The sequence below is a fragment of the Panthera pardus genome, unplaced genomic scaffold (assembly GCF_024362965.1).
Source record: "Panthera pardus isolate Hobbes unplaced genomic scaffold, ASM2436296v1 HiC_scaffold_13, whole genome shotgun sequence".
Classification (NCBI taxonomy): domain Eukaryota; kingdom Metazoa; phylum Chordata; class Mammalia; order Carnivora; family Felidae; genus Panthera; species Panthera pardus.
This window is the reverse complement of record NW_026526688.1, coordinates 194265342-194276608: the sequence shown is the minus strand read 5'-3', so window position 1 is coordinate 194276608 and position 11267 is coordinate 194265342.

Here is an 11267-nt window from a genome sequence, read left to right as displayed (position 1 = left end):
ACTATTTCCTCTACTTATAAAATTGAATTATTTTTCCTCACATAATAATTATGGGGTTGGGTGAAATTTTGCATAAAAGTGCCTGCTAAGGAGGCTTGTGCATAGTAGGTGCCCCATATCCCCCATGCTGGGAGTTGTAGCTGGAGAATATTCCTTTAAAATTATAGCTTTGAGTCTTTATTTCTTCTGGTTCTATAAAATCTGCTTTATACAGAACCTCGGAAGCCAAACGTCTCTTATTTCTTCCTTTCATAAGAAGGACCAGGTTTTACTGGAGTGAAGAATGAAGTGATTTAGTTTTTGAAAAAGCTTTGGAAATTTTTACCAATAATCACTTCCCTTGGGTGTGACTTCTTCAGACAAGTCAAATTCACCTACAGATAAGAATGATTGCAAATAATCCTAAGAGAAAGAATTTCTTGTTTTATACCACATTTTTATTCTGCACAGTTTCCTATTCATTATCTCACCCAAGTTTCATAGCATCCTTCTGAGAGAGGTAATGCAAATATTGTCATCCCATAGGCACAAGTCAAAACTGAAGTTATCCATCCTTTAATTCAGTCAATATTCACTGGGCCAGGCATTGTATTGGATTCTGGGGATAGATGAGAAAAGTAATAACATGTGGTCTCAGCCCTCTAAAGTCATGGTGGAGGATAGACAAGCTAATAGAAAGTATAACAAGGGCCGAGAGGTTGGAGAGGCGAGGGTACCCTGAGGATTTCCCCTGCAGATGAGCAGAGAAACCAGGTCTAAAAGAAGTGACTTTGCTTCAGGACCAGAACTAAAGCTAAAGATTAAAACATGGTAGCTCTCTCTGATATTCAGGAACTCTTGTGTCATGGAAGACAGGTTAGATACTGTGTGTCCTGCTTAACCTAACATTCCATCCACATATTTCTGAATGCTGTCTATAATGACAATAGATTAGAATTTTTGAAAACATAAAATAAGGAAAAATGTAATAAGGCGCTCTTGCCTCTGGCCTTCAGGGATGCTGTTCCAAGCATCAATTCATATCATAATAGAAATTAGAAATCAGTAAGATGTGGTGATTAAAAGCGAAGGCTGTGGATTTCATGCTGTCTATGTTAACATCCTAGCTCTCTCGCATACCAGAAAAAAAAAAAACTGCTTAAATACTCTGTGCCTCAGTTTTCTCATTTTTAATGGAGAGAATGATGGTGCCTACTTCATAGAGTTCTTGTCGGGAGGAAGAAGATAACTAACCCACAGCCTTTAGCAGAGTGCCTGGAACATTGCAAAAGCTTAATAATATTTTACTTCTAGAAGATATAGCAGTTCAGAATGGAAAAGGGCTCTCTCCAGGACCTAGAGCAGAGTGGTCCTAGGCTGCTGATAATCCTTCCTTAGAACTTTGCTTGGTTCTGCTATTCCAAGGGTGGGGAGGACTCTCAGGACTGAATTATGGTACTGACAATAGAGAAGACAAAAATCAAGATGGAAAGGGTGGAGTAATTTCTTCCATTCCTGTCATCTTCCTTCCAAAAAGACTCTGTGGCTCCAAGCCTGAGCATTTAGCTTCTCTGCTCTTCCAAGTGGGAGCTCCATAGCCTAGCACTGTGGCTCAGATGTGGTTTTACAAGGTTTTATGAAATTCTTATCACCTTAGGGATGGATAACCAAGTAGTGCACCAAAAAGTTTGGAAAACCTTCTTGATCTCTTACTCTTTTTGATGAGTAACTTAATTTAACAGTCAACTCATTCATATTAATAGCTCTCATGTATTAATTAGTAGGACTGATTTGTAGGCAAATTTAATGACCCAGGATGAGAAAGCTAAAATTCAGTTTTTCAGCTAGATATTGCCTAAATGACTCATGTACATCTTGGGAAAAAAAAACCTCATTACTGCTTACTAATCACCCTTATCAATATAAATACTAATTTTAAGGCTCTTTACATTATCCAACACTTCATAAAAAATAAGAATGCAAAGTCTATTTATGGAAGACTTTCCTACACACCATGATTCTTATCTCTGAGTACACAAGGCCATATAAATCTTCTTGAGCCCTAATTATCAAGCTGACGACAATGAGAGATAATTGAGAACTGTTTTCAGGTTCAATTTTTATCTTTTAGAAGAAAACAAAATACATGTTACATTTATTTTTTAATTTAACTTTGCACACAAAATCCATTTGCAACTACTTTGTTAATCTAAAAAATGGTTTTGTATATAGATAGATACATATATACATACAAATGTTTTGTAGGTATATCTATATCTATATACACACAAATGGTTTTTTGTGTGTATATATATAGCATCCTTTTTACAGGAAAAACATATCATAGAACTTGGATTTTCAATCAAAATTGTATCCCTTGACACATAAGGTAGATCACTTTTCCTTGATATTCATGGCCTTATTGGGAGTATCAGCTTGTATATTTTCACTTCCTGATAAAATATTTATGAAGGGAAGAGATTCCCTTATCTATAAAATTATATACTCTAATTCGGCAAATGCTTTATCTTCTGGAACATAAGTTTAATTGGTAAATATGGGTCTGAGCAATTCTCACAAGATTACTTCAGATTAAGATCTCTGAGGTTTTGCTTTTATGTCAATCTCCGCAAGAAAAAAAAAATCTGTTCTAACTTCTCCCAAAGTGTTTTGACTTTTTGCAAGCTGTATAACAATGGTTTTATTCAAATTGATGCAAATTTGGAAAGCCCTTGACATTTTCCCTTAACCAGGCATTAAAAAAAAAAATCCAAGTAGCAGGTGTTGACTTTTATGCAACCAGCTATCAAATGAGCACCTTATTTTTTCTTTCTTAAGTTTCTAGCAAACCGTGAAGCCACGTTAGAGTCTCAAGAAATAGTCCATTGATCCAGCAACACATAAAACCCACTGAGTTTTTGCCCTGCAGTAGAGCATTTGGCAAATGCATCTGTGGCGATTTGAGGAGCATCCTAAAACAGATTGTCAAGGACGCTTTGGAAAAAGGACAGCTTTAAATCAAGTCCTTCTCTTGCTTCCCCTCTCCTGCTCACTTTCATCTACTAACTGTGAAATAATGACAACTGAAACTTTTCTGCCAATACCATGAGTACCATGAGGACTTACATTTACTGCAAAGCCTGTAAAACTCCAACCTTGTGTTTAATAAGGTGGGAGGAGAAGAAGGGGGAGAGGTCCCACCAAATTAGAAGTGTATGGAATTCATTGCTGGAAAATTCCACCGTGTGAAGTTTATAGACTTGTGATTTGATGCCTGGTGCCTTACCCATCTGGGCGTTTTTGTTTTTGTTTTTCTAATGGTTTTGTTTTTGTGGTGGTTGTGGTGATCTTGTTTTTTCCTCAATATTTTAAATCAAGGACTTGAATTTCCTTTCTGTCTTGCCTCAGAGTTTTTTTTTTTTTTTCTAGGCTCAGAAAGCACTCTACCTTTTCTCAGGCATTGGAGTCCCTCTAAAACCCAACCTCAAAGTCCTGACCATATTTTTGCCATTTTTTCCTTTAAGTCCCCAGTGTACTTTATTTATTTGGCTCTTTATTACTTCCATCCCTTGGTGCCACGATTGCCTGAGAGACAGTTTTGGGAAATGAGTGAGAGTTGGGAATATGGTATTAAGCAGACCCATTCTTACTTCATGGGGATCACACCATCCCTATGAAGTTGGTGTTATTATTACCCACTCTTTACAAGTGTGGAGGCATGAAAGCCAGAGATTAATAACAACACCAGATTCATGGGGATGTTGTGAGAACTAATGCAAATTAATCATAAAACACGACAGATACACACACCCTGGCTACCTGGTCACTGTTAGCTGAACTCTTGCTTATCTTTTTAGCTAACCAAAGTCTCCTCCAGAATAAAGGAAGAATTTTAGCTCCTCTACCTTTTTCAGGCCAGAAGAGTATGTTGTTTATAATCCACAGTCAACAAAGAGTTGTGACTGAACAAACGATGGGCCTGAAATCCCACTGTTAACTGCTTCACTTAATGACTGCCTAACTCAAACAAAACTATACACGTCATCTCCCTCATCTGGCATTCTATGCATCCTTCAAGAATTGACGCCCCCAGACCAACCTTTCTGATATTTCAACCTACCATGACTGTTCTTACTTCTGGGCTTCAGAGTCCTTAGTCTACTGCCTTTGCTATTTCAGTCATTTCTTTGTAGTAAAAAGGTGTAGCCAGAAACCCTCACCCAGCAGGTCCTCATCACGATGGAATCCATAATCGTCGTTGTGAGATACAAGACTTCTTCCATCCCCTGGTCACTTTCCACTCCCGTGGCATGTGTCTGACTCACGTGTCATGACTCTGTTCATGTTCTTCTAACATTCTTCTATTTTAAAAAACCTGAATCACTTTTCTCCCCCTGAGCAAATTCCTACCTCTTGTCATTCCATCATCCACACTTTCAAAGACTACCTCTCTCAGATATTCTAGACACACGTCTTCTAGGCTACCACGCTGTAAAACTCACTCCTTAAAAAGAGTTTTATCAAGAGCAATCTCTTTCGGTTTGGTGGCTTGTTAATCAGCACATTTTCATGAATTGCTCAATAATAACTTGAGTGTAAAAGCTGATCAGAGATGATCACATTACCCTTTATAGTGCCCTGGAATTGCTGCAGACTGGTTTGCTGGATAAATGGGAAACCTGCCACTATTTGGAAATCAGAGCCATGTATCAACACACTGGCTGAGCACCCGGATGTGCCAATCCTCATGTAGGTGTCAGGACCACGAAGGGTATTTGATATTGTCGCTGCCCACCAGGAACTCACATCCTGGGAGGGGGCAAGACACACATGTAAATGCCTTCCTACCCTGTGCCCCCTAAAATTAATGTTTGAAAGTCTTCTCAGCCTGCATATTCATTGCCACGTTTTCCTGACAGCACCCGGAGTAAATGACTCACGTTCTCACTCATGCGCTCATCGAATGTTTTGCTCTGGATTGTTTGTGTTTACATTTCAGATACTGTTCAGCCTTGGGTTACACAAGCAGAAAGAGGAGGAATATATAGCAAACTGTGGATCCAAGGAGGTGCTTTCTGGGGGAGATGCTGCCTGGCTTGAGTGAGAATAAAGAAAAGGATTTCAAGTGGGGGGGGGGGACACCATGAGCGGAGACAGCAAGTCTAAGGCAGTCCAGCGATAGGACAGTGCCAAGCACGAAGAGAAGAGAAATGGACGGGAGGCTGGGGTATGGGGCAGAGGCCAGGGTTGGGTGCAGGATGTCCTTCCAGGAGACTACACATGAACGTGAATGGCAGATAATTCAACTGGAAGTGAAAAATTTTAGATTTGTGTTTTAGAAAGATTACCGTGTCTTTAATGTGCAGAAGGGATTGGCATTGGAAAAGACCGGAAGGAAGTGAGGAGGCAAAATTGGGAAGCCATTGTGATAATTCTGGAGTGGGATGATAAGAAACTATCTTAAAGCAGTAACTGTTACTTAACACAAAATAAGATAGAGAATCTCTCACTAGTGACTCAAAGAAGTGAAACATCTTGGCCATTTGTACTGCTTTCATAATTGTTCCATATCTTCTCCTGCATAGGCTCCTGACTACTGTTCTAGCCTCCCCACCTTAGCTCCTCAACTCATCGCCATATGGCCACATGCAGCAGGAAAGTGTTTTTACATACAGGTAAGAATTTAAGTGATCTGGGATTAAGAGTATTAAGAACCCTAGGGAAAATCGTTAAGGAGACATAAAGGATTTTAATAAATGCATATTTTAAATGTCAAAGATGCTGTGTGCAAAATTAACATGAAACAACCTCATAAAGTATTTGCCATAAAAGTGCAAAAAGAAAATATCATTAGTGTCCAAATAGCTTATAAAAATCAAATGGAAACACACTTAACTTCAAGAAAATCAATGGCCAAAGACTTGAACAGAATACTACAGAAGAAGAAAAAATAGCAAATAAACAAGGATCATATTAAATTTTACTATTGTAACACAAATGAAAATTGAAGAAACATGAAAAAAGTTTTCTATGTCAAATTGTTGTAGCTACTTTAAAAGTCTATTGTAGTCTACTAATGTTGATAGAGAAGGGGACCAAGAACATTCCCACAGTTGGCTCAAGGATGGAGGAGGGATATTTATACAATACTTCTGGGAGGTAATTTGACTCCCATATGGATAAAAAGACAGATAATATATATTTTATATACTTATAAATATATACAAAGAAAGGAGCATACCTGCATATATGTGTAGATACACACACACACACACACACACACACACACACACACACACGGAGAGAGAGAGAAAGAGAGAGTTTTAAAATATTTAAAATATTTATAGGTTTGGCGGTGCCTGGGTGGCTCAATCAGTTAAGCATCTGACTTTGGCTCAGGTCATGATCTCACAGTTTGTGGGTTCAAGTCCTACACTGGGCAGTGAGGAGCCTGCTTGGGATTCTCTCTCTTACCCTCCCTCTCTCTCTGCCACACTTACTCTCTCTCTCTCTCTCTCTCTCTCTCTCTCTGTCTCTCTCAATAAATATATGAACATTTAAAAATATTTATACCTTTTGAATAATTAATCTCATTTTTAGAAGTCTATCCTAAGGAAATACGAAAGATGCAATTAACATTTATTTACAACAATGTGCATTCCAACACCACTTACAGTGGCCCAAATCTGAAGTGTTCAAAATATCTAGCAATAGAATATTGTGTAAATAAGTAATGACCTAAAGACATGATAACCATTATGCAGTTTAAAAAACTTTAGTTTTCAATTAATTTCTGTGGTGGCAAAGGGAAAACAGATATAAAATACATATATATTACCAATTCTAATTATGTGTGTGTTTAAAAATGTGTATAAATGATGGTAGATATTTGTGGATGTGCGAACCCCAAGATCACATCCATATTAATATGTGATGCTGCTGAAGAATGGCTTAGAATCATGTGTTTTAGGAATTTTATTAAACCTACCTAACATTTCTGATCACACAGCTTTGCTATTTTCAACTTACCGTGCAAATTTTAAAAAGTAGTGACTCTATTTCCTTGGGAAAAAAAGTCCTCATCCAGTGGGATACAAAAAAAAAAAAATCAATAAAACTTAACAAGTGGCTAAATTGGTTATGAGGAGAATTCTGTGAAATACGAGACTTTTGGCAGAAATGTGATTGTGGGAAACCTCAGGAACTTTAATTACAAATTTGGTGTCTACTGATTATGCATCCGAAATAAGTTGGAATAAAAACACCAAAATGTTAGCAGTGGTGATATATGGGTTGGCAGAGAGAGAGAATCTCTTTTTACTTTTGTGATTCTGAGTTTTCTTTGAGCATGCACCTCTTTGAGAACAAGAAAAGCATATAGTGGCAAAGTCATAAAAATTAAAGTCACACTCTACTGACCCATTCACACCTCCAGAGCTTCTCGAAGGAGACAAGGGAAAAGCAGGGACATGCAATTAGGCTCACACCATGGTTCAGTTTTACTGTCTAGGCTGCGCCATTAGAAAGCTTGGAAAAGATTTCATTTTCAATGGGAGAGAACTCAGCAAGTCATTTTCCCTCCCATTAAAAACTTTCCAGTCCTGCTACTGTTTCCCCAGTGTCTCTCCAACCCCATACAACTTTCAATCCAACCCATCAGTAGTGATTCCAGTCACCCAACAGTCTCCTACTTCCGGAAACTGCTCATCCCCTCCAGCCCTCCCTAGCGGGCCTGTCTCACTGCATGGCTCTATAATTGAACCAGCTCCCAGCGCTTGGTATCTCTGTCTGCAGACCCTGATTATGCGGCACCTCATGAATAACCTGAGTCAGGATGTCCTTTTCCTCCCTGCAGTCTCCCAGCCAAGCCTGTGATATTACTTGATCCTTCCTCACAGCACGTCTGCAAAAGTTTGGAATTTGCAAGCAATAATCTGCCAGCCGGGGTGAACTGAGGACATCCCTAATGCCAAGACGGCTGCAGAGAAGAGAAAAACACCCTCCCCATACAGATCAGAGAATACACCCCCTGGAAAAGAAAAATGATGATGGGAAAACCATCCATGGATTCGTAGTGATTCTACTATGTGCCAGATACTAATTGCTATGACATCACTAAATAGAGAGGATCATGGCTAATTATCGCAACAACGGAGTGGAATAGATACAATTAGGCCCCTGCTTTATTGGTTAGAAAATTGAGGTGCAAAGAGTTTAAATAGCTTTGCCAAAGTCATAGAATCAGGAATTACAGCCAGGTCTTCTGACTGCAAATGCATATTTTGTTCCAGATAGTAAATTTCTATAGGCAGAGAGCTAGGCTCTGAGTTAATGGGACATAGAGTTGAACTTGATGAAAAGGAACCAAAGGCTCTGAAGGAAGAACAGCCAGTGGTCTCTTGTACCAGATGCTAAAGAGATGTGGGGGAAAAGAAAAGGCCAGGAAAATGTGCTGGAGCTGGTGGGCTGATAGACAGCTGGGCTAGACCTCACAGGAACAGGACTGCTCCTCTTTTGCTCCAAAGCATCCGTGTGATCTTGGGTGAGTCTCTTCTCCTGGGTCCCAGCATTTGTTCTGGTGTCCAGCCCAAACCTTACAGATGTGCTCCTATACTATTCTTGCTTTTGCAAAATGTTATTGAGTGAGGCTTTTCCTACAGCTAGAAAACTTGTAAACTGTTCTACATGCCATATATATCCAAATTCTGACTCCTTTGCATTGCTTCTGTCCTGATCCAAACCACAATCATTTACCTGGATTGTCATGATAGCTTTTCACTGGTCTCTCTCTATTTACCCTTACTGATCTAGAGTCCATTCTTCCTGGAAACCAGGGTGAACTTTTAGAAAAATCCAAGTTCAATCATGTAATTCCTTTGCAGTGGCTCCTTATTTCCATCAAAGTAAAAGACAAAGCTTTCAATGTCTTGGATGGCCATATATCAGGGATTGGCAAACTTTCCATGAGAACTATAAAGTATCAGGTAATTTAGAGCTTGTGGGCCCTATCCCAACAACTCAGCTCTCCCATTTTAGTGTGAAAGCACCATAGACAATATATAAGAAAGTAGGTATGACTGTGTTCTAATAACATTTTACTTACAAAAGCTTGAGACGGGCCTGATTTTGCCCATGGGTCATAGCTTGCTAATCCCTACCCTATAAAATCTAGCCCCTGTTTCCTCATTCCTGTTTCTGGGTTCATTTCTTATGACCCTTTCTCTTGTTTACTGCACTCCAACCACACAAGCCATTTTGTTCTTCTTCAAACATGCCGTGCAATTTCCTTCTCCCCGCCCCTGACATCTCTCTTCATAGAATACTCCAGATACCCAAGTATCTCCATGACTAACTCTCTCACTTCCTCCAAGCTTGGACAAATCTTACCTTTTCAAGAAACCTAATCTAGCCTTCTTCTGTCTTCTTGTTACCATCCTCCTTACCTTGCTCTAGTTTTCCTTTTCTCCATGATATCTATCACTTTTAAACAAACTGTTATTTGCTTATTTATCACATGTATTTTTCACTGTTTCTCCCCCCATTGGGAATATAATCTCCATATGGGCAGTAGATTGATATGTTTTATTCACTCACATAACCCAAGTACCTAGAAGGGCATCTGGCACATAATAAAAGCTCAGGGCACATTTGTGGAATCAAAAGCTGAAGACAAATCTAAAGCTGGAGAAGCTATAGAAAGGTGTAGAACAACCTTGCTAAGATCACCTGACTTCCCCCTCAGCTTATCTGAAAGCAATAAGAGATTGCATTAGACCCCGGGAGCTGTCCTTTGAGAACAATGTGGCATTTCTCCCCTCTCACTGTGTTCACCCCATAAGGATTGTTCAAAGAAACTACTAGTAGAAATTAGGAAATGTAGTTGAGACATTGTAAAAATGCCCCAATTTATCTCTGTTGTGCCCTGAATACAAATCCTTTCACCCTTTAAAAAGTGACTTAGCAACTCCCATCAAGAAATGAAAGCTATCTCCCGACCTTTGAATCTGGGCTGGCTTTGTGATTAGTTTTGACCGATAGAATCTGAAGGAATGACATTGTGCCAGGTATCAGAATGCTTTGCACTCTTCCAAGTTGTCACCTGGTGTCTCCCCAGATATCACGTGAATTACCTCAAGCTAGTCCACTCCAGAACAAGATAAACAGGGTGGAGTTGAGTCAGCCCAGTTGTCCCAGTGAGATGTAGGAAATCCCAAGGAAATCATCAGAACCTGTAGCCTACCCATAGCTGACAACAGAGTGAGGGAGCTCTGACGATAGCAGAGGAACTGCCTAGCTGAGTCCATTCAAAATTGCCTACCTGAAGAACCGTGAGTTCAATAAATATTTAACTAAGTCACTAAATGTTGGGGCTGTTTGTTCCAGAGCAGTAGTCAACCAATAACACACGTAATCTTCAAGAGAGACCTAATTCCTTGGTTGGTTGGACACAAGCAGAGTTAAAGAAACCCATTAGCAAAGTAAGGTTTTGCCATTGGAAAAGAGTATAGTGAGCAAGCAAGTTATTGGGGGCTTATGACATATGACCTAGTAGTTTGGGGGTCAGTGTAGAAATTGGATGAGAAAACTATATTCTGTAGACAGTAGAAGCACCAGCCTAGGACGAATGGGAAATTTGTCCAAAAGAAGGAGGGAATTAAGTTTCTGACTGTGAGGATTCCTTAGATTACCTAGAGGTAATCAGTAGATGACACAACAAGGTAGCTGTAGGCACCAGTGCTGATGATGGAAGGTCCTGGAAGAGAAAGGATAAGTGAGCTGAAAAGTCAATGTAGAGGGGTCAGTGATGCACAGTAGAGGGACATCCATGTTTGAGCCTGAGAGAAGGAAGTAAAGATTTATAGAAAGCCATGTAATTGTGCACTTAAGTGTGTAAGGGAGGATGGGAATGATGTAATTTATAGCTTTATAGCTTCAGTGAACTAAGGGGAGGATGATTTTGTATGAGGGAGATGGTTATTAACTGAATCGAGATTCTAGAAAATGATAATGACTTAGAGGCTCTGGGGGTGGAATTTGGTGAGACAGAAGCCCGCTGGATTGGAGTATGATGACCATTGTCATTTTCTCCATCACAGGCTCTGGATGCTCTTAGTGTTTCTTTTAATCGCTGAATTTTAAGAAGAAACCACATGGAGACAAGTGGAGACTTGGATGTGGCAGAAGATAAGATGTCATGGAGTTGAGATTATTAAAAATTTTTTAAAAGGGGGAGCAATTTGAATGACCAAACACAAGGTCTAGCTTGGTTGGGAAACTCTAAGATTAGA